Raw genomic sequence first — 25689 nt, 5'->3', positions numbered from 1 at the left:
ATTATGCCTTTTTTTAAACAGTCGTAATTTCTAAACTGGACGGTCAACTTTTTGTGGATGACATATTCTTGAAGTTGATGAGTTGTAGATATCAGATCATGTAATAATATGGTTAACCGGACATTGTGACGTCATCGTATGGCCACGCGAATATAAAATTTAGGATTTTTGTATCTTTCGTCATAGCTCATCACATTTAATAGAGCGCATCTCTACTTATCCGTTTTCCATTTTCACCCCGATTTTGATATTGTCTAGGTCAATGAACTATCTTTAGCATGAGTTAAAAATATTTTAATTTTTATGACGTCATCATGCCTACAAATTTAAGTTACGTGTGGCATTAATTTCATCTTTACAGTAAATTTCAATCTGTTATAGCTCGTAAGAATAAAATGTGATAATCACGATTAAACGTTTTCTTGAAGCTATTGGATTGTAGATACGAATTCATGTAAACATTTTGCCAATCAGATGTTGTGACGTCATCATATGGCCAGTTGAATAAAAAAAGTCGTATTTTCATATTTTGCGTAATAGTTCATCACATTTAAAAGGGTGCGCATCTATATTTTACGTATTCAAATTTCTTCTACACGTTAATATGTTGTTCCTGAGATAATTTCCTTCTGAAATTGCTATCTAAGTGTTTCATTTTGATACCGTCGCCATGTTAAAAATTGGAATAAATGGCGGGTCCTGTAATTTCACCTATTCTACACTGTATGTAATATGTATACAGCTTATACTGTTTGCATGTATATACTATATGACACAAAATTGACAGAATTCAGCACTAACAGCATATCATATTCTTCAGTTCTTGTCATAATGCCATAATCTTTATCCGTGTGCAATATTCCAACGTATGACGTGCACGTGGCGTTTGTCGTGGTGCGGATAACTAACTCGTCAAAGTGACGAGTTTCATGTCTAGTTTTTCTTATTTCTTTCTCCCTCATTTTTGTGTCTCACGTATCTCAAAAACTTGTAAACATAACATTTCATAACTTTGTCAACATATGGGCATTTACGTGAAGTTGTGCACCTCCTATTTTTGAATGACGTCAGAGTTGCGCAACGTGACTTACGCGCGATTTTATGATTTTTAATGATTGATCATAGCTTAAAAACCAAGCGTAATTTTTTTTTTACCCTTTATGAAAATTTAAGTCATATTAAGGGCAAACTTTTAGTTAACTAAAAATGGCGTGTTTTAAAAGAAGTTACGCGCGCACGCGCATTTAAAATTTTAAAATGCGCAAAATTAATTTCTAATCAACTTTTTATGCCATTCATGACTTTTTGCGCATGTCAAAATTTCCCGTGCGCGCGAACAATTTTACGCGTGCAGTGCGCACGCAGCATGAAAATCATGTTTTTTTCTATTAAATTGTGATTTTCCAGCCTTTCCTAGTCATTTTTAAAAAGATTGACATCATTTCAAATTAAAATGACGTCATACGTACACGTTGATTTAGATCATTTGCATGCGTTTTAGTTGCAAAAGTTACAAAATATTGTCAAAATTATGCCTATTTTGAATCTATTATAGCTCCTCAGGATCAACCGTTCCCCCGAATTTTTTAACTTAATATGTAAGCAGATAAGTTGTAGATATGAATTCATGCAGAATTTTTTCCTTACGGATGTTGTGACGTCATCGTATCGCCACACAAATGTAAAAAATAGGATTTTTGTCTCTTTCGTTATTGCTCATCACATTCAATGGAGCGCATCAAGCTTATCCGTCTTCCATTTTCTATGAGATTTTAATATTATCTAGGTCAATCAACTATCTTTCGCATGAGTTAAAAATATTTTAATTTTTATAACGACATCATGCCTAAAAATTTAAATTACGTGGGTCATTAATTTTATCTTTACAGTAAATTTTAATCTGTTATAGTTCGTAAGAATAAAATGTGATAATCACGATTAAAACGTTTTCTGGAAGCTATTGGATTGTAGATACGAATTCATGTGAACATTTTGCCAATCAGATGTAGTGACGTCATCATATGGCCAGTTGAATAAAAAAAATCGTATTTTCATATTTTGCGTCATAGTTCATCACATTTAAAAGAGCGCGCATCTATATTTTACGTATCCAAATTTCTTCTACACGCTAATATGTTGTTGCTGAGATAATATCCTTCCGAAATTGTTATTTTAGTGTTTCATTTTGATACCGTCGCCATGTTAAAAAATGGAATAAATGGCGGGTCCCGTAATTTCACCTATTCTACACTGTATGTAATATGTATACAGATTATACTGTTTATACTGTATATACTATATGACACAAAATTGACAGAATTCAGCACTAACAACATATCATATTCTTCAGATCAGGTCATAATGCCATAATCTTTTTCTGTGTGCAAAATTCTAACGTATGACGTGCACGTGGCGTTTGTCGTGCGGATAACTAACTCGTCAAAGTGACGAGTTTCATGTCTAGTTAGTTATCCGCTTGGTATACCAAGCGGATAACTCCTTGTTATTGTATGAGATCAATATTTTTTGGTTATCCGCAACTTAGTTGCAGGATAACCCATGTGATTGTAAATATCTTTTTTTTTCATCATCTTTGTTCTTCTTTCTTTCCCGGATTTTTGTGAGCAGCATATCCCCTATTGCTTGTGAATATATCTTTTGTATAACTTTGTCATTATATGGACATTTACCTGAAGTTGTGCACCTCCATATTTTGAATGACGTCAGAGTTGCGTAACGTGACTTACGCGCGATTTTATGAATTTTAATGATTGATCATAGGATAAAAAATAAAAGTCATTTTGTATTGACACTTGGTGAAAATTTAAGTCATATCAAGCGCAAACTTTCTATGGATTACAAATGATGTGTTTTACAAGAAATTACGCGCGCACGCGCATTTAAAGTTTCAAAATGCGCAAAATTAATTTCTAATCAACTTTCTGCGCTGATCATGACATTTTGAGCATGTCAAAAATTCCCACGCGCGCGAAAAATTGTACGCGTAAGGTGCGCACGGAGCATGAAAAACATGTTTTTTTCTCTTGAATTGTGATTTTCCAGCCTTTCCTAGTCATTTAAAAAAAGATTGACATCATTTCAAATTAAAATGACGTCATACGAACACGTTGATTTATAACATTTGCGCGCGTTTTAGTTGAAAAAGTTACAAATATTGTCAAATATATGCCTATTTTGAATCTATTATAGCTCTTCAGGATCTAAGGTGACCCCCAATTTTTTTAACTTATTATGCAAGAAGATAAATTGTAGATATGAATTCATGCAGAATTTTTACCTCTCGGATGTTATGACGTCATCGTATGGCCACACGAATGTAAAATATAGGATTTTTTACTGTTTCGTTATTGCTCATCACATTAAATAGAGCGCATCTCGCTTATACGTATTCCATTTCACCCGATATTTTAATACTGTCTAGGTCAATTAACTATCTTTCGCATGAGTTAAAAATATTTTAATTTTTATGACGTCATCATGTCTAAAAATGTAAATAACGTGGGTCACCTATTTTCATCTTTACAGTAAATTTCAATCTGTTATAGCTCGTCAGAATAAAAAGTGATAATCATAATTAAAAGGTTTTCTGAAAGCTATTGGATTGTAGATACGAATTCATGTGAACATTTTTCAAATCAGATGTTGTGACGTCATCATATAGCCAGTTGAATAAAAAAAGTCGTATTTTCATCTCTTGCGTAAAAGTTCATTGCGTTTAAACGAGAGCGCATCTCACTTTCACGTGCCCAAAATTCTTCAAATTTGTATTAATGTAATTATTTAGATAATTATCTTATAAAATAGTTATCTTTATAAGTCAATTTGATGACGTCATCGTGTTAATAATTGGCTTTAAAAGATGGGTCTCGTAATTTCGTCTATGCTACCACTGTATATAACATATACAGTGTATTCTGTAAATACTGTAATATGCTGTATGCTACAAAATAGGTACAATTCAGCACTGTAAACATATTTAATTCATGTCATAGGATGGCATAATCATTTTCGGCGTTCATATATTTTAAACGTATGTGCATGTTGCGTTTGCGCGGATAACCCGAACTCGTCAAAGTGACGAGTTCAAATCTAGTTTTTTTTTTTTCTGTATTCTTCTTTCTTTCTGTCATTTTTGTGCAGAGCGTATCTCTAAAACGTGTTAACATAACATTTCATAACTTTGTCAACATATGAGCGTTCACGTGAAGTTGTGCACCTGCTATTGTAAATGACGTCAGAGTTGCGTAACATGACTTACGCGCGTTTTTACGAATTTCGCGTATTTAACGTAGATCAAAAACCATATAACAATTTAAATTGAAACTTAACAAAAGTTTAAGTTATATCTTGCGCTAACTGACTGTGAAAAAAAAATGGCATGTTTCACACGAAGTTACGCGCGCACGCGGGTTTAAAATTTTATAATGCGAAAAATTAATTTCTAATCAACTTTCTACGCGTTTCATGTCATTTTGAGCATGTAAAAAATTCCCAGGTGCGCGCATTTTTTTACGCGCGTGGTGCGCACGTAGCGTTGAAAACAATTTTTTTCACGTGATTTATGTTTTTCCATCCTTTTCTAGTAATTTTACCAACTTTTGAACAATTTCGACTTAAAATTACGTCATACGGGCACTTCGAATTGGATAATTTACGTGCATTTTTGATGAAAAAGTTCAAAAAATCGTCAAAATTTGTCAAAATTATGCCCTTTTTTAAACATTCGTAGTTCCTAAACTAAACGGTGAAAGTTATTTTTATTACACATTCTGGAAGTTGATGAGTTGTAGATTTTGGATCATGCATAAATATGGCTAACCGGACATTGTGACGTCACCGTATTGCCACGCGAATATAAAATATAGGATTTTTGTATCTTTCATCATAGCGCATGACATTTAATAGAGCGCATCTCCAATTATCTGTTTTCCATTTTTACCCCGATTTTTATATTATCTAGGTCAATCAACTATCTTCCGCATGAGTTAAAAATATTTTCATTTTTATGACGTCATCATGCCTAAAAATTTTAATTACGTGGGTCATTAATTTTATCTTTACAGGAAATTTCAATCTGTTATAGCTCGTCAGAATAAAACGTGATAATCATGATCAAAACGTTTTCTGGAAGCTATTGGATTGTAGATACGAATTCATGTAAACATTTTGCCAATCGGACGTTGTGACGTCATCATATGGCCAGTTGAATAAAAAAAGACGTATTTTCATATTTTGCGTAATAGTTCATCACATTTAAAAGGGTGCGCATCTATATTTTACGTATTCAAATTTCTTCTACACGTTAATATGTTGTTCCTGAGATAATTTTCTTCTGAAATTGCTATCTAAGTGTTTCATTTTGATACCGTCGCCATGTTAAAAATTGGAATAAATGGCGGGTCCCGTAATTTCACCTATTCTACACTGTATGTAATATGTATACAGATTATACTGTTTGCATGTATATACTATATGACACAAAATTGACAGAATTCAGCACTAACAGCATATCATATTTTTCAGTTCTTGTCATAATGCCATAATCTTTATCTGTGTGCAATATTCCAACGTATTACGTGCACATGGCGTTTGTCGTGGTGCGGATAACTAACTCGTCAAAGTGACGAGTTTCATGTCTAGTTCTTCTTTCTTTCTCGCTATTTTTGTGCAGCGCGTTTCTCTAAAATGTGTAAACATAACATTTCATAACTTTGACAACATGTGGACATTTACCTGAAGTTGGTCACCTCCTATTTTTGAAAGACGTCAGAGTTGCGCAACGTGACTTACGCGCAATTTTATGAATTTCAATGATTGATCATAGATTAAAAACCAAAAGTCATTTAGTATTGACACTTTGACAAAATTTAAGTCATATCAGGGGCAAACTTTCTACGGATTAAAAATGGCATGTTTCACAAGAAGTTACGCGCGCACTTGCATTTAAAATTTAAAAATGCGCAAAATTAATTTCTAATCAACTTTTTACGCGATTCATGACATTTTGCGCATGTCAAAAATTCCCGCGGGCGCGCAATTTTTTACGCGCGCGGTGCGCACGTAGCGTTAATAGCATATTTTTTTCTCTTGAATTATATTTTTCAAGCCTTTCCTAGTAATTTTGAAAACAATTTAGACCTTTTCCAGTTTAAATAACGCCATACGAACACGTTGAATTAGACAATTCGTGCACGTTTTTTATGAAAAAGCTTAAAAAATCGTCAAAATAATGTCTTTTTTTAAACAGTCATAGTTTCTGAAGTAAACCGTGAACTGTTTATTTTTATTACAAAATCTAGAAGTTGATGAGTTGTAGATATCGGATCATGCATCGATAAGGCTAAAAAAACATTGTGACGTCATCGTATGGCCACATGAATGTAAAATATAAGATTTTTGTCTCTTTCGTTATTGCTCATCACATTCAAAGGAGCGCATCACGCTTATCTGTATTCCTTTTTCTCCTACATTTATATATTGTCTAGGTCAATTAACTTTCTTTAGCATGAGATAAAAATATTTTAATTTTTATGACGTCATCATGCCTAAAAATTTTAATTACGTGGGTCATTAATTTCATCTTTACAGTAAATTTTAATCTGTTATAGCTCGTAAGAATAAAATGTGATAATCACGATTAAAATGTTTTCAGGAAGCTATGGGATTGTAGATACGAAATAATGTAAACTTTTCGCCAATCAGATGTTGTGACGTCATCATATGGCCAGTTAAATAAACAAAGTCATATTTTCATATTTTGCGTCGTAGTTCATTACATTTAAAAGAGCGCGCATCAATATTTCACATATTCAAATTTCTTGTAAACGTTAATATGTTGTTGCTGAGATAATTTCCTTCCGAAATTACTAGCTTCGGGTTTCATTTTGAAACCGTCAACATGTTAAAAATTAAAATAATATACAGGTCCCGTAGTTTCACCTATTTTACACTGTTTGTGATATGTATCAGATTATACTGTGTATACTATATGACACAAAATATACAGCATTCAGCACTAACAACACATCATATTCTTCAGTTCAGGTCATAATGCCATAATCTTTTTCGGTGTGCAATATTCCAACATTTGACGTGAACATGCCGTTTGTCGTGCGGATAACTAACTCGTCAAAGTGACGAGTTTCATGTCTAGTTTTTTTTTCTGTATTCTTCTTTCTTTCTGTCATTTTTGTGCAGAGCGTATCTCTAAAACGTGTTAACATAACATTTCATAACTTTGTCAACATATGAGCGTTCACGTGAAGTTGTGCACCTGCTATTGTAAATGACGTCAGAGTTGCGTAACATGACTTACGCGCGTTTTTACGAATTTCGCGTATTTAACGTAGATCAAAAACCATATAACAATTGAAACTTAACAAAAGTTTAAGTTATATCTTGCGCTAACTGACTGTGAAAAAAAAAAGGCATGTTTCACACGAAGTTACGCGCGCACGCGGGTTTAAAATTTTATAATGCGAAAAATTAATTTCTAATCAACTTTCTACGCGTTTCATGTCATTTTGAGCATGTAAAAAATTCCCACGTGCGCGCATTTTTTTACGCGCGTGGTACGCACGTAGCGTTGAAAACAATTTTTTTCACGTGATTTATGTTTTTCCATCCTTTTCTAGTAATTTTACCAACTTTTGAACAATTTCGACTTAAAATTACGTCATACGGGCACTTCGAATTGGATAATTTACGTGCATTTTTGATGAAAAAGTTCAAAAAATCGTCAAAATTTGTCAAAATTATGCCCTTTTTTAAACATTCGTAGTTCCTAAACTAAACGGTGAAAGTTATTTTTATTGCACATTCTGGAAGTTGATGAGTTGTAGATTTTGGATCATGCATTAATATGGCTAACCGGACATTGTGACGTCACCGTATTGCCACGCGAATATAAAATATAGGATTTTTGTATCTTTCATCATAGCGCATGACATTTAATAGAGCGCATCTCCAATTATCTGTTTTCCATTTTTACCCCGATTTTTATATTATCTAGGTCAATCAACTATCTTCCGCATGAGTTAAAAATATTTTCATTTTTATGACGTCATCATGTCTAAAAATGTAAATAACGTGGGTCACTTATTTTCATCTTTACAGGAAATTTCAATCTGTTATAGCTCGTCAGAATAAAACGTGATAATCATGATCAAAACGTTTTCTGGAAGCTATTGGATTGTAGATACGAATTCATGTAAACATTTTGCCAATCGGACGTTGTGACGTCATCATATGGCCAGTTGAATAAAAAAAGACGTATTTTCATATTTTGCGTAATAGTTCATCACATTTAAAAGGGCGCGCATCTATATTTTACGTATTCAAATTTCTTCTACACGTTAACATGTGGTTGCTGAGATAATGTCCTTCCGAAATTGCTATCTTAGTGTTTCATTTTGATACCGTCGCCATGTTAAAAATAGGAATAAACGGGGGTCCCGTAATTTCACCTATTCTACACTGTATGTAACATGTATACAGATTATACCGTTTGCACTGTACATACTATATGACACAAAATTAACAGAATTCAGCACTAACAGCATATGATGTTCTTCAGTTCAGGTCATAATGCCATAATCTTTTTCCGTGTGCAAAATTCCAACGTATGACGTGCGCGTGGCGTTTGTCGTGCGGATAACTAACTCGTCAAAGTGACGAGTTCAAATCTAGTTGTTATTAGTTATCCGCTTAGTAGCGGATAACTCCTTGTAATCGTCCTGTTTCAATTTTATTAGTTATCCGCTTAGTAGCGGATAACTCCTTGTGATTGTATTGGATCAATATTTTTCTGTATTATTAGTTATCCGCTTGGTATACCAAGCGGATAACTCCTTGTAATTGTATGAGATCAATATTTTTTGGTTATCCGCAACTTAGTTGCGGATAACCCATGTGATTGTAAATATCTTTTTTTTCATCTTCATCTTCTTTGTTATTCTTCTTTCTTTCCCGGATTTTTGTGCGTCGCATATCCCCTATTGCTTGTGAATATATCTTTTGTATAACTTTGTCATTATATGGACATTTACCTGAAGTTGTGCACCTCCATATTTTTAATGACGTTAGAGTCGCGCAGCGTAAGTTACGCGCGATTTTATGAATTTCAATGATTGATCATAGATTATAAACCAAAAGTCATTTTGTTTTGACACTTAGTGAAAATTTAAGTCATATCAAGGGCAAACTTTCTATGGATTAAAAATGACATGTTTCACAAGAAGTTACGCGCGCACGCGCATTTAAAATTTAAAAATGCGCAAAATTAATTTCTAATCAACTTTCTACGCTGATCATGACAATTTAAACATGTCAAAAATTCCCACGCGCGCGAAAAAAATTACGCGTAAGGTGCGCACGGAGCATGAAAATCATGTGTTTTTTTCTTGAATTATGATTTTACAGCCTTTCTTAGTCATTTTAAAAAAGATTTACATCATTTCAAATTAAAATGACGTCATACGAACACGTTGATTTAGACCATTTGCGCGCGCTTTAGTTGCAAAAGTGACAAAATTTTGTCAAAATTATGCCTATTTTGAATCTATTATAGCTCCTCAGGATCAACCGTTACCCCCAATTTTTTTAATTTAATATAGAAGCAGATATGTTGTAGATATGAATTCATGCAGAATCTTTACCCCTCGGATGTTATGACGTCATCGTATGGCCACACGAATGTAAAATATTGGATTTTTGACTGTTTCGTTATTGCTCATTACATTAAATAGAGCGCATCTCGCTTATACGTATTCCATTTCCTCATATATTTTAATACTGTCTAGGTCAATCAACTATCTTTCGCATGAGTTAAAAATATTTTAATTTTTATGAAGTCATCATGTCTAAAAATGTAAATAACGTGGGTCACCTATTTTCATCTTTACAGTAAATTTCAATCTGTTATAACTCGTCAGAATAAAAAGTGATAATCATGATTAAAACGTTTTCTGGAAGCTATTGGATTGTAGATACAAATTCATGTGAATATTTTGCCAAACAGATGTTGTGACGTCATCATATGGCCAGTTGAATTCAAAAAGTCATATTTTCATCTCTTGCGTAAAAGTTCATTGCATTTAAACGAGAGCGCATCTCACTTTTACGTGCTCAAAATTCTTCAAATTTGTATTAATGTAATTATTTAGATAATTATCTTCAAAAATTGTTATCTTTATATGTCAATTTGATGACGTCATCTTGTTAATAATTGGATTTAAAAGATGGGTCTCGAAATTTCGTCTATGCTGCACTGTATATAACATACAATGTATTCTGTAAATACTGTAATATGCTGTATGCTACAAAATAGGTACAATTCAGCACTGTAAACATATTTAATTCATGTCATAAGATGGTATAATAATTGTCGGCGTTCATATATTTTAAACGTATGTGCATGTTGCGTTTGCGCGGATAACCCGAACTCGTCGAAGTGACGAGTTCAAATCTAGTTTTCTGTATTATTCTTCTTTCCTTCCTTCCTTTTTGTGAGTCGTGTTCCTCTAAAATGTGTAAACATAACATTTCATAACTTTGACAACATATGGGCATTTACGTGAAGTTGTGCACCTCCTATTTTTGAATGACGTCATAGTTGCGCAACGTGACTTATGCGCAATTTTATGAATTTCAATGATTGATCATAGATTAAAAACCAAAAGTCATTTAGTATTGACACTTTGACAAAATTTAAGTCATATCAGGGGCAAACTTTCTACGGATTAAAAATGGCATGTTTGACAAGAAGTTACGCGCGCACGCGCATTTAAAATTTCAAAATGCGCAAAATTAATTTCTAATCAACTTTTTACGCGTTTCTTGTCATTTTGAGCATGTCAAAAATTCCCACGGGCGCGCAATTTTTTATGCGCGCGGTGCGCACATAGCGTTAAAAACATATTTTTTTCTCTTGAATTATATTTTTCAAGCCTTTCCCAGTGATTTTGAAAACAATTTAGACCTTTTCCAGTTTAAATAACGCCATACGAACACGTTGAATTAGACAATTCGTGCGCGTTTTTTATGAAAAAGCTTAAAAAATCGTCAAAATTATGTCTTTTTTTAAACAGTCATAGTTTCTAAAGTAAACCGTTAACCGTTTATTTTTATTACAAAATCTAGAAGTTGATGAGTTGTAGATATCGGATCATGCATCAATAAGGCTAAAAAAACATTGTGACGTCATCGTATGGCCACACGAATGTAAAATATAGGATTTTTGTCTCTTTCGTTATTGCTCATCACATTCAATGGAGCGCATCGCGCTTATCTGTATTCCTTTTTCTCCTACATTTATATATTGTGTAGGTCAATCAACTTTCTTTAGCATGAGATAAAAATATTTTAATTTTTATGACGTCATCATGCCTAAAAATTTTAATTACGTGGGTCATTAATTTCATCTTTACAGTAAATTTTAATCTGTAATAGCTCGTAAGAATAAAATGTGATAATCACGATTAAAACGTTTTCTGGAAGCTATTGGATTGTAGATACGAATTCATGTAAACATTTTGCCAATTGGATGTTGTGACGTCATCATATGGCCAGTTGAATAAAAAAAGTCGTATTTTCATATTTTGCGTAATAGTTCATCACATTTAAAAGGGTGCGCATCTATATTTTACGTATTCAAATTTCTTCTACACGTTAATATGTTGTTCCTGAGATAATTTCCTTCTGAAATTGCTATCTAAGTGTTTCATTTTGATACCGTCGCCATGTTAAAAATTGGAATAAATGGCGGGTCCCGTAATTTCACCTATTCTACACTGTATGTAATATGTATACAGCTTATACTGTTTGCATGTATATACTATATGACACAAAATTCAGCACTAACAGCATGTCATATTCTTCAGTTCTTGTCATAATGCCATAATCTTTATCTGTGTGCAATATTCCAACGTATGACGTGCACGTGGCGTTTGTCGTGGTGCGGATAACTAACTCGTCAAAGTGACGAGTTTCATGTCTAGTTCTTCTTTCTTTCCTTCCTTTTTGTGAGGAGCGTTTCTCTAAAATGGGTAAACATAACATTTCATAACTTTGGCAACACATGGGCATTTACGTGAAGTTGTGCACCTCCTATTTTGAATGACGTCAGAGTTGCGCAACGTGACTTACGCGCGATTTTATGATTTTTTATGATTGATCATAGCTTAAAAACCAAGCGTAATTTTTTTTTTACCCTTTATGAAAATTTAAGTCATATCAAGGGCAAACTTTTAGTTAACTAAAAATGGCGTGTTTTACAAGAAGTTACGCGCGCACGCGCATTTAAAATTTTAAAATGCGCAAAATTAATTTCTAATCAACTTTTTACGCCATTCATGACATTTTGCGCATGTCAAAATTTCCCGCGCGCGCGAACAATTTTACGCGTGCAGTGCGCACGCACCATGAAAATCATGTTTTTTTCTATTAAATTGTGATTTTCCAGCCTTTCCTAGTCATTTTTAAAAAGATTGACATCATTTCAAATTAAAATGACGTCATACGTACACGTTGATTTAGACCATTTGCATGCGTTTTAGTTGCAAAAGTTACAAAATATTGTCAAAATTATGCCTATTTTGAATCTATTATAGCTCCTCAGGATCAACCGTTACCCCCGAGTTTTTTAACTTAATATGTAAGCAGATATGTTGTAGATATGAATTCATGCAGAATTTTTTCCTTACGGATGTTGTGACGTCATCGTATGGCCACACAAATGTAAAAAATAGGATTTTTGTCTCTTTCGTTATTGCTCATCACATTCAATGGAGCGCATCACGCTTATCCGTCTTCCATTTTCTCCGAGATTTTAATATTATCTAGGTCAATCAATTTTCTTTTGCATGAGTTAAAAATATTTTAATTTTTATAACGTCATCTTGCCTAAAAATTTAAATTACGTGGGTCATTAATTTGATCTTTACAGTAAATTTTAATCTGTTATAGCTCGTAAGAATAAAATGTGATAATCACGATTGAAACGTTTTCTGGAAGCTATTGGATTGTAGATACGAATTCATGTGAACATTTTGTCAATCAGATGTTGTGACGTCATCATATGACAAGTTTAATTAAAAAGGTCAAATTTTCATATTTTGCGTAATAGTTCATCACATTTAAAAGGGTGCGCATCTATATTTTATGTATTCAAATTTCTTCTACACGTTAATATGTTGTTCCTGAGATAATTTCCTTCTGAAATAGCTATCCAAGTGTTTCATTTTGATACCGTCGCCATGTTAAAAATTGGAATAAATGGCGGGTCCCGTAATTTCACCTATTCTACACTGTATGTAATATGTATACAGATTATACTGTTTGCATGTATATGCTATATGACACAAAATTGACAGAATTCAGCACTAACAGCATATCATATTCTTCAGTTCTTGTCATAATGCCATAATCTTTATCTGTGTGCAATATTCCAACGTATGATGTCAATGTGGCGTTTGTCGTGGTGCGGATAACTAACTCGTCAAAGTGACGAGTTTCATGTCTAGTATTATTCTTCTGTCTTTCTCCCTCACTTTTTGTGCAGAGCGTATCTCTAAAATGGGTAAACATAACATTTCATAACTTTGTCAACATATGGGCATTTACGTGAAGTTGTGCACCTCCTATTTTTGAATGATGTCAGAGTTGCGCAACGTGACTTACGCGCGATTTTATGATTTTTTATGATTGCTCATAGACTAAAAACCAAGCATAATTTTGTTTTGACACTTTGTGAAAATTTAAGTCATATCAAGGGCAAACTTTTTGTGGATTAAAAATGGCATGTTTTACAAGAAGTTACGCGCGCACGCGTATTTAAAATTTTAAAATGCGCAAAATTAATTTCTAATCAACTTTTTACGCCGTTCATGACATTTTGCGCATGTCAAAATTTCCCGCGCACGCGAACAATTTTACGCGTGCAGTGCGCACGCAACATGAAAATCATGTTTTTTTCTATTAAATTGTGATTTTCCAGCATTTCCTAGTCATTTTTAAAAAGATTGACATCATTTCAAATTAAAATGACGTCATACGTACACGTTGATTTAGACCATTTGCATGCGTTTTAGTTGCAAAAGTTACAAAATATTGTCAAAATTATGCCTATTTTGAATCTATTATAGCTCCTCAGAATCAACCGTTACCCCCGAGTTTTTTAACTTAATATGTAAGCAGATATGTTGTAGATATGAATTCATGCAGAATTTTTTTCTTACGGATGTTGTGACGTCATCGTATGGCCACACAAATGTAAAAAATAGGATTTTTGTCTCTTTCGACACAGTTCGTGACATTCAATGGAGCGCATCACGCTTATCCGTCTTCCATTTTCTCCGAGATTTTAATATTATCTAGGTCAATCAACTATCTTTCGCATGAGTTAAACATATTTTGATTTTTATAACGTCATCATGCCTAAAAATTTAAATTACGTGGGTCATTAATTTTATCTTTACAGTAAATTTTAATCTGTTATAGCTCATAAGAATAAAATGTGATAATCACGATTAAAACGTTTTCTGGAAGCTATTGGATTGTAGATACGAATTCATATGAACATTTTGCCAATCAGATGTAGTGACGTCATCATATGGCCAGTTGAATAAAAAAAGTCGTATTTTCATATTTTGCGTCATAGTTCATCACATTTAAAAGAGCGCGCATCTATATTTTACGTATCCAAATTTCTTCTACACGCTAATATGTTGTTGCTGAGATAATATCCTTCCGAAATTATTATTTTAGTGTTTCATTTTGATACCGTCGCCATGTTAAAAAATGGAATAAATGGCAGGTCCCGTAATTTCACCTATTCTACACTGTATGTAATATGTATACAGATTATACTGTTTATACTGTATATACTATATGACACAAAATTGACAGAATTCAGCACTAACAACATATCATATTCTTCAGATCAGGTCATAATGTCATAATCTTTTTCTGTGTGCAAAATTCCAACGTATGACGTGCACGTGGCGTTTGTCGTGCGGATAACTAACTCGTCAAAGTGACGAGTTTCATGTCTAGTTCTTCTTTCCCGGATTTTTGTGCGTCGCATATCCCCTATTGCTTGTGAATATATCTTTTGTATAACTTTGTCATTATATGGACATTTACCTGAAGTTGTGCACCTCCATATTTTGAATGACGTCAGAGTTGCGCAACGTGACTTACGCGCGATTTTATGAATTTCAATGATTGATCATAGGATAAAAAATAAAAGTCATTTTGTATTGACATTTGGTGAATATTTAAGTCATATCAAGGGCAAACTTTCTATGGATTAAAAATGACATGTTTCACAAGAAGTTACGCGCGCACGCGCATTTAAAATTTAAAAATGCGCAAAATTAATTTCTAATCAACTTTCTACGCTGATTATGACATTTTAAACATGTCAAAAATTCCCACGTGCGCGAAAAAAATTACGCGTAAGGTGCGCACGGAGCATGAAAATCATGTGTTTTTTTCTTGAATTATGATTTTACAGCCTTTCTTAGTCATTTTAAAAAAGATTTACATCATTTCAAATTAAACTGACGTCATACGAACACGTTGATTTAGACCATTTGCGCGCGTTTTAGTTGCAAAAGTGACAACATATTGTCAAAATTAAGCCTATTTTTAATTTATTATAGCTCCTCAGGATCATCCACGGCCCCCAATTTTTTTAATTTAATATGTAAGCAGATATTTTGTAGATATGAATTCATGCAGAACCTTTACCACTCGGATGTTATGACGTCATCGTATGGCCACACGAATGTAAAATATAGGATTTTTTACTCTTTCGTTATTGCTCATCAAATTCAACAAAGCGCTTCTCGGTTATACGTATTCCATTTCCCCCGAAATTTTAATATTGTCTACGTTAATCAACTATCTTTCGCATGAATTAAAAATATTTTAATTTTTATGACGTCATCATGTCTAAAAACGTAAATAACTTGGGTCACTTATTTTCATCTTTACAGTAAATTTCAATCTGTTATAGCTCGTCAGAATAAAAAGTGATAATCATGATTAAAACGTTTTCTGGAAGCTATTGGATTGTAGATACGAATTGATGTGAATATTTTGCCAATCAGATGTTGTGACGTCATCATATGGCCAGTTGAATTCAAAAAGTCATATTTTCATCTCTTGCGTAAAAGTTAATTGCGTTTAAACGAGAGCGCATCTCACTTTTACGTGCCCAAAATTCTTCAAATTTGTTTTAATGTTAATTTTTAGATAATTATCTTCTAAAATTGTTATCTTTATATGTCAATTTGATGACGTCATCGTGTTAAAAATTGGATTTAAAAGATGGGTCTCGTAATTTCGTCTATGCTACACTGTATATAACATACAGTTTATTCTGTAAAATACTGTAATATGGTGTATGCTACATAATAGGTACAATTCAGCACTGTAAACATATTTATTTCATGTTAAGTATGTGCATGTTGCGTTTGCGCGGATAACCCGAACTCGTCAAAGTGACGAGTTCAAATCTAGTGTTATTTTCAAAGATTTCATTTTTTCTGCTCATTTTTTGTTGGTCGCATATCTTAAAAACGGCAATAGAAGTTATGTTGTAACTTGGCCAGCAGATGCACATATATATGTAGTTGTGCAGCAAACTTTGGTTTAATGAAAATATGGCCGCGTAGCGTAACTACGCGCGATTTTCTGAAATTCTTAGATTGACTATAACTTGAAAACCAATAGCTATTTTTAAATACCCCTTGACACACGTATGCTTCATGTCAAGGGTCATCTTCCTGTATCATTAGCAAAATTTTGAACATTAGTCAAATCGCGCGTACGCGCGCTTTGAAAGTTAAAAATGCTCAAAATCAATTTCTAATCAACTTTCTACACGTTTCAGGACATTTTAAGCATTTCACATTTAAAAAAAAAAATTGCGTTGCGCGCGCGCTTTTGCGTACTTCGCCCGTACGCAGCCTAGAAAGCCCGTTTTTGCGCTTGATTATTGTTTTTCATAGTTTTATGATCTATTTCTTTCATATTTGATGAATTATGAATGCAAAATAATGACACACGTGCACGTCAAACTTTAAAATCGTGCACTTGAAAATTGGTAATTTTATGCAAATTTGTGTAAAAATATGCCTATTTTGAATCGATTATAGCTCTCCAGGATGTCTGGTGACCCCCAATTTTTTTAACTTAATATGTAAGCAGATATGTTGTAGATATGAATTCATGCAAAATTTTTACCTCTGGGCTGTTGTGACGTCATCGTATGGCCACACAAATGTAAAATATAGGGATTTTGTCTCTTTCGACACAGTTCGTGACATTCAATAGAGCGCATACCGCGTAAACGTTATCAATTTTCTTCCAATTTTCAATATTTTATTACTAAAACAATTCCTCTTTAGACTTATGAACTTTTTTTTTTAATTTGAAAAGGTCATCATTTTCAAACAATTGAATAAACGTGAGTGGTGTAAAATAAAAAATAACCGTCAACTAAACCGTTTACAATGCTAATACCGTCAACTGTTGACACTTATTAAACGATTTTGATGTATTCTAGCTGTTCGTTACAATCGTTGTAGTGCAGCCTATTGTAGACTAAGCATAATAAATAACATGTGCGTGTTACGATGCGTTGGGCGATAGCCTAACTCGTCAACGTGACGAGTTCAAATCTAGTTTTATATTCAATTTATTACTTTGAAAACCTTGTTTATTTCGTGCATTCGCCAATCGAATTTACATGCGCAGTTTGCTGTGCATGAATCGTGACAACAAATTATACAAAATACTCACAACTTTTTAAAAAAAAAATATGCTTCTAAATATATAAAAACAATTGTTGAAGTTAGTTTGAAAATAAAATTTGAAAATATAACCGTTTTTCGAAGCATGCTGTTCGAAACGCGACAGGCGCGTTGAATGAATCTAGGCCTAAACATACAACGTAAAATCGTCTAAAATCCATCTTTATTTGTAATAATCACTATTTTGAAGCTTGTATACAATAAATGTATAATAAATAAAGATTATGTATCAGTTACAGTGTCTAAATCGTCATATTTCCATGTAAAAATGTTATTTTTCTACCGGAGAAAAGTCGTGACCATGTCCTCACGAGGGCCGCGCCATATTGTTTACCTTTGATTGTAATATGAACCCTGACATGTCAGATGCATTATGGGCATGAAATATTTGTTCAAACTCTGCGCAAAGGTCAGTTTATTGTTTTAATTTCATAAGTTTTCGACGCATTTTCATCTAATTTTCTGCAAGCTACACATCTAAAATAGCGGACTAAGCTCCCGAGGGATGCCGGTGCACATGAGAATCGCGAATTCCAAGTCGCTTTCGGGATGTTTTTTTTAACATTCCCGGTGAACAAACAGCGGCGACGGCGCTCTCGGGGCGGCTCCCGATAGGCCTAGGCCCCATATGGTCATCGTCGGATGAGTCAGTCTACTAATTTCTTCATAATTTGGAAACCGGTCATTCATAATGGTCAAGTTTGGTCTTATTTTGAAGAGAAGAAATAGGTTTTGATGAAGAGATGAGTTTTATTATGAAATATTTATTAATTTTTGTGCATTTGGTAGTCAAAGATAAATTACAAATTTTTAATAATTTTCCTAAAATATTTCTAAAATTTGCATAATCCATACTCCGCCAAAATAAGTTGCAACACAAATTTGATAACATATTTGAAAATAAAATGTCCTTTGCATTAATTTTCTTTTTTAATTTGTTTAATGTCTGTGTTAGGTTAGTTAGGTTAGGGTTAATTATGTGACATATGCTTTTTGGGTCCCAGGGGAGCAAAATAAAGTTGGGGGTCAATGGGTTAAACGATACTGAACTCGTCGTCAACACACTGCGAAATGTTCGCCATCTTATATTTAACAATTAATTGCCAGAATGTATGCTTCATTTTCCCCACAAATGTAGAAACTATAGAGGGCAGCATTATAAAATCAGATACAGAGCCATATATATAAAGAGTTACGACATTGGATTATAGTCACGTGATATGCAGATCAAATTGTGTCAAACTTGTCTCCATTAATGCATGTAAAGTATAGGAGCATCAAAATACTTTCAACTTTTTCTTATATTTAAAAAAATGTAATTGCACATTTTACGGTGAAATATCGACGTGCACAGCGTACAGAAGTACTTGCGCCAAAGAATATTGCGTGCGTGTGCGTTAGTACATTATAACGTTCGATTGATTGATTTTGGAACAAAACATCCCATAACTACGTTTCATTAATAACAATTATGTAATATTTTCAATTCATAATGCATGCTTTGATGACTAAATAAAATAATAAAGTGTCGTGTATATATTTGTTAATATACTGAAAAGGGTATGAACAATATTTAAATAATAAAGGCAAATTATTACAAATGAAATGATGAACAAGTCTCTGAATGTTAATAACATTGGCGGCGCAGTGTGTGTAAAAAACGCACAGAAAGCCATATACTGCATAAAAAGAGGGGTGAATTTGTGTGTTTTTTGTATTGGTTCATTCTTTGATGTATCCTAACTTCCATGTAGACCCTAGAATTTATTTTTTTGTTAATATAAAAAATATATATATATCTTAACAAATCAATACCATTAATAAAATTAATTACTAAAATAAAAACGGAATCTAAGCGTTATTTCATTGACAACAAAATCTAAAAATAATGCATGGAACTACAGGAAAACGCTATACAAAAGAGACGCGCGCGCCCTCAGCGTGCAAATTCTTTTACACAAAAATGGCTTCTAATCTTCAATGTCGTAACTCTTTATACATATGGCTCTGATCCGATAACACATTATTTTTAGTTTTGAAAGGCAAGAACTATTAAATCAATACGTTTTCACTAAAACAAAAACAAATCATTTTCTATTTTTTAATACAGTGAGATAGCAGTATTTGTTATGATGATAGACGATTTTAGATATGTGTTTTACATATTGAAATTGAAATATGGTTTATGATTTTTAAAACTTTAAAAAAAATAAAATGTTATATGTACGGACTTATATCGTCGCCGTTTTGATATGTACAGCTGGTTCTTTATAAAACCACTCTCTGCAGTTTAAAAATAAAAACAGAAAATAAAACATACAGTGATTTCTGGCAATTTTCTGATTCTAAAATGGCCACAGTTCGATCAAAGTATTTGAGGAAAAGGGCTGTTTTCAAAGGCATTTTTTATTGTGATAAAGGTAATTTAACGGTGGCCAAATCATGTGAACATGTTACATAATGGCCCAAAATTGTATGATGTGGGTGTGAGAAAAAATTTAGGTGAGAAATCAAAGATATGACAGTGTGGTGCGAAACTGCAGTAGCGCCCCTTGTCTTAAATGTACGTTTTATGGTAAATTATGATAAAAAGTAAGAAACAATGCACTACCTAAGTAGCTCGCGGCGAATGACCTCTCGTGGACGGTCTTTAGGCATAGCCTAGCTAGGCTTAGTTTTGTTGGCCTAGCTGGTAAACATCGGTAACGTACGATCACCGTACGCTAGCTATATACCTAGCCTGACATTGTATAGTTGCTGTATTATTTGTCTTTCTATTTTTTGCCTTTCTATTTTTTGCCAGACTCCGTTGATACAAATTGGGGAAAACCTGGTATTTTCGCTGAAGTCTTCCATTTGTTTTGGCCTCACGATCGATCAAAAGTGGGTGAATTACACTTACAGAAGAAAAATGAAAATATCAATCCGCGCACAATGCATTTTGGGATTTATAGCAGGCCCCTAAAATTACTAGAATCAACTTATTTTTCATATTTTTAACCGTTTAAAGACAAAAAAGTTATCTCAATTGGACCATATAATATTTATTTTTACATTAAATGTAGTTTGTGGGAATGGGAGTTATAAAAGTAGACATTTTAGGTCATAATTATTATCTAAACACATGCTTTTAAAAGCTTGAAAATCAGAAAAAAGAACTCTTCTCATTTTCAAAACAATTTAAATCACTTAAAATGGCCAAACTGTTGCCGATATATTAATTATTTTACACTGCTAATTTAGAAACTTTTTGGACTTGGGTCGAAGGTTATTCTTTTGTATTTCTTTGTTTTGAGAATGGTACATAAAATAACACTAACAGTTAATTAAATATTCATTTGCCATTTATTGCATAATCTGTAGAAGTACAGCTTTCATATTTGGTACAATGCATAATAATAACTTAAACTTCAATAATATAGTAATTTAATAATTAATAAATTAATAATTAATTTAAAATATGCATATAATTAGCATATTTTTACAATTTTGGCTATAAACTAGTGTATTTCAGGGCTCGATTTATCTTTTTCATGTTACTAGTCCCCTGGGCTAGCTCACTGTAGATTTCACTAGCCCATACACTATTTTACTAGCCCACTAATTTTTTCCAAACACAAACTTTAAATCATTTAGTATACTCATTCGACCCTCAGCATAACAGTGCGGTAGCAATTTAAAAAAAAAAAAGAAAACTCAATGAACAACAATGTTTTACTAATAACATTTTCTTTTTTTATTGACTTTTTATCGAAAATTCAAAAGTCACTGTCACTGTCACTGTCATATACATTAAAGTCTGCCTCATCATCTGATTCCTGCTCTTCTTCTTGTGAATCATCTTCCATTTTACCAGTCCGTCTGATAACTCCACCGACACTGTTCCACAAGTTGATTGCAGGTAGCGGATCATACTGCAAAATTTTATCTGACTGCATCATTATGACCATCTGGTCAGTGACCCAATCATCCTGAAGACATGACCTATATTTAGTTTTGAGCTGTTTCATTCTGCTAAAGCCCCTTTCAGCTTCAGCAGAGCTGGCTGGGACTGCCAGCACTAGGTCCATTAAAGAAGAAATGTTGGGAAGTTCTTCTTTAATTGAAGGGATGATTTCTTCCCATTTGGCCTGGATAATATTGCTGTACCTGAAAGTGTAGCAAATTAATGTATTTATTATTACTATTGCCTCCTGCAAGAATATTATTAATGATTTAAGATTGTCTACCAAGAAATAGAACATTTATTTTTATTTCGGTTGTGTGGAAAAAATATTTAGGAATTTTAATATAATGATTGAATAATGTACCTTGCATAAACTCTTTTCTTTAACAGATTCCATTCCAGATCTAACTCGTCTTGAGATACATTGGCAGCTGTTATTGATTCATTGAGTTTTTCTACAATGAGATGTATCTCTTCATTGCCAAAGTCTACAGTTGAAAGAAATAAACAAATATATTATATGACTGAATACTACTCTTCCTAGTAGTATAGTATTATAATTAAAAATAAAAAACTATCATAATTAAATTTATTATACGAACCTTTCGTATCTTTAATTGAAGCAGGCCAAAACTTGAAACTGCTTATTCTAAAGGCATGTAGCAATCCATCTTGCATGTCGGAAAACCTACCCTTTAATGTCGACTGGATGTTAGAGATGACTTTAACTATTGAGGTTTCAACATTATCCCCAGTTCCAACAAGTTTCTCTCCTTTGAATTCTGACTTATCCATGACGTCGTCATTTAAGGCCTCAAACTTCGGTGTCATCTTCCTTTACAAATAATGAAAAAAAATATATATATATTGCACTGATGAAGGGCTAGTGTTGCCCGAAAGCTCTGCTAACTTTTCTGGCTGTTTTACTTTATCGTTTTGATTTAGCTTTTCGCTTTTTTTTTGTATCTCTATTGAGATCCAGCCACTGATACCCACAGCATTGTCATTTTTTCAGTTATTTGCCTTTAATACAAATTGGACCCATTATTCATGCAACAGTTATTTCTTTCTGTAGAAAGTTTTCTAATGTGGATTCACAGAAATGTAATGTATCTCTTACTTTTCTTTATAGTCCCTTAAGACTGCATTTGCTGCTTCAATTGATGCAGCAACATCAGCTATTGTGGAACTGGATTGTTGGGCTGTGAATGATACCTTTGATAACAGTTGTACAATATCCAACATTACATGGGCAAAGAGCACTATGTCTTTCCTGCATAGTTGCCGCCGGAAGTTTTTAGCTTTCGCTTGTGCGTCTCCTGAAACTCCTCGCTGCACTGCCAACTGTGAAAATAATATTTTTTAATACAGTAATTTATGTTTCAATGTAAATTAAATGCACATATATAAATTTGTTATTTTAATCAAATTATTTACCTGATTAAGGTGCGACTGCAATGGTTCATATCCATCAATCAGCTGTTTCAGGGCTCTCTGGATATGTGGCAACCACCTTGTTCCTCCTATGCGAGTTGGAATAAAGGCTCTCTGATTAAAAGCTTCGCCAGCAACCTTCAAACCGCTTCTGTTTTTTTAACTGTTTCGATAAAACAGATACAAATTAAGCAGGAGAGTATTCAATGTTGAATATAATGGGACTTCCTTGACAGCATCTTTAAATGCCAATTCCAAGCGATGGGCAGTACAATGAACCACTACTTGAAGAGTTGAGAATTCATCTTTTAGGAGTTTAGACACTCCATTGTTCTTTCCTAACATCACAGAAGCTCCATCGCTCCCAAATCCAATGAGCTTCTTTTTCAATATTTCTGAGTCGATTTTGAGCTGTGACTCAAGGCAGTCTAGGATGGCTGCTTTTATTGAAATTGCATTGCTGGTTGTAACATTCTTGACACCAACTAAATCTGTATGTCTCTTGCCATCAGCTGCATATTGGATGTACACAATTTCTGCCTCAGTAGTAGACGAATCTGTTGTACAAATAAAATGATAAAAATATTTACTCAATTGTAGTAATAATACCATGTAGCAAACATGGATAAAAACGAATTGTCTAGGGGCTATGGACTACTGAATTAAACTATAATAATATAAATTAATGTATTACTAACCTCAGCAATAAAATAAATAAAGTGCTGTGCCGACTTGTCCGTCCGGTATGAGGGTCCAACTGAAAGTCCCTTCGCTTCATCTAACTTGCACATCCAAACAAAATCAGTGAAAGGTCTACAGTGTTTACCAATTGCATGCGCGTTTCTGAAAAGTATGGTAAGTTTTTTCAAAACAGACTCATTCATACTTTTCAACATTGTAGCAGCTTTGCTTGATCCTGGTTTTAAGAGCGTTGCTTTGTGTTTGTCGGTTGCTGTTATGTGGGCATGTGACTTATTATGTGATTTTAACGAATCTACCCTAAAATTATCGGTTCCTTTCAAAAGTAAATTACTTCGATCACCAGCGTTAGCAAATTCACGGCACCACTTACAAAACATTTCATCGTCATTCTTGTCATAGGCTAGCCACTCAAAATCTCTTTCCCACTCCGGCCTGTATGTTCTTCTTCTCTTTGAATTATCATAATTTTGGTCATATTTCCGTTTTGACTCTTTTTTCTTTTCCTTTGGATTTTTCACATTTTCTAGAAACCGCCACATCGTAATAATAACATAAATCGTAAATTAAACACGCACACAAATTTTTTGCGGTTGTGGATATTTATCACCTCCTCTGAATGGTAAAAAGTATACAGCCGTCATGTTCCAGTCGTTTAAAACCAACTCCATACAACGCGTGTAGTTCTTGTATGTTTGTTGTTGCTTCCTCTACAAATTGAGGGCGGGCTGTACTATTTACATTCTTTTTTTACATTCGCTCGAGACTCGAGCGAATGGCGTGGTAGGTAATGAGGAGAAATAAAAGACGATCATCGCGTCGTGATATTGTTGAGTGGAGCGGGTGACGTTTTTGGATTTCAAATGCAAAACTTAATAATTTATAATATTAACGACAACACACAATCTTTTTTGAGAGTTTATTCGTGTATTTTATTACCATATGACATTTTATTATACTATTTCCTGTCGTAATAAACCTGCTAGGCTAGGCCTTATATCAGCGTAGGCTAGGCCTAGACTGTGGTTAACTAGCCCACCGGGCTCAAAGGAAGGTAGGTTGACTAGCCCGGAGCAGTTTTTACTAGCCATTGTACGCCGGGCTAGTACTAAATCGAGCCCTGTATTTTCAAACACAATCTATCCTAACTACTATAAAAATGGTTGAAAACTAATAACATAATTAATTAATGTTAAACCTCTAACCATTGTTGGACCAAAAACAAATGACTGTACTGCTATTCATATACCACCTACTCTCCTTGTCCACTTTAAATAAGTGATCAATTCTTTTACCAACAACTAAATCAGGATTTTGTATAAATAAAGTCATTGAAGTTTTTCTTCTGCCCGCTTTTGTCTTTATGGTTTATTCTTTCTCCAAGTTCTCTCTTAAATCTCATAAAAGTGGGTTTGCTTTTGCTACAAGACAGAACAGAATCTTCAGTTGGATCAGCCATTATTGATTAAAAACCTACGGAAATATATTAATCATAATAATTAATAAATCATAATTTATTTAAAATCAAATAAATAGCAATATATATTGCAATAATAATTAAGAATTAAAAGCCAAATAGACACCAACTACAAATAACATAACATTACGATAGATAGTAAACTCTGGTGGGGCTAGGGCAAATCACCTAATCCAAGATATCTTTAGAGCCTGAAGCTGGCTTATTATATCAATCATACATAGCCCTCCATTCGGATAATCTTGGATTAATTGATTACGGGCTATTTTATCTACACCGTTCCATATGAAATT

General features: G+C 33.4%; 1 protein-coding gene and 1 pseudogene across 1 annotated transcript in view; one reads left to right on the top strand and one right to left on the bottom strand.

Annotated features, from left to right (window-relative positions):
• The window catches only part of LOC144845129 (COMM domain-containing protein 4-like), a 122484-nt gene that overhangs the window by 13957 nt on the left and 82838 nt on the right, over positions 1-25689 (top strand). The gene's annotated exons all lie outside the window — the stretch shown is intronic.
• LOC144852780 (zinc finger protein 862-like) lies at positions 21599-24461 on the bottom strand (annotated as a pseudogene).

The sequence above is a fragment of the Antedon bifida genome, chromosome 1, assembly GCF_963402885.1.
Source record: "Antedon bifida chromosome 1, ecAntBifi1.1, whole genome shotgun sequence".
NCBI lineage: Eukaryota > Metazoa > Echinodermata > Crinoidea > Comatulida > Antedonidae > Antedon > Antedon bifida.
The sequence above is the reverse complement of the archived record's forward strand: the minus strand, read 5'-3'. Positions and strand labels throughout refer to the sequence as shown.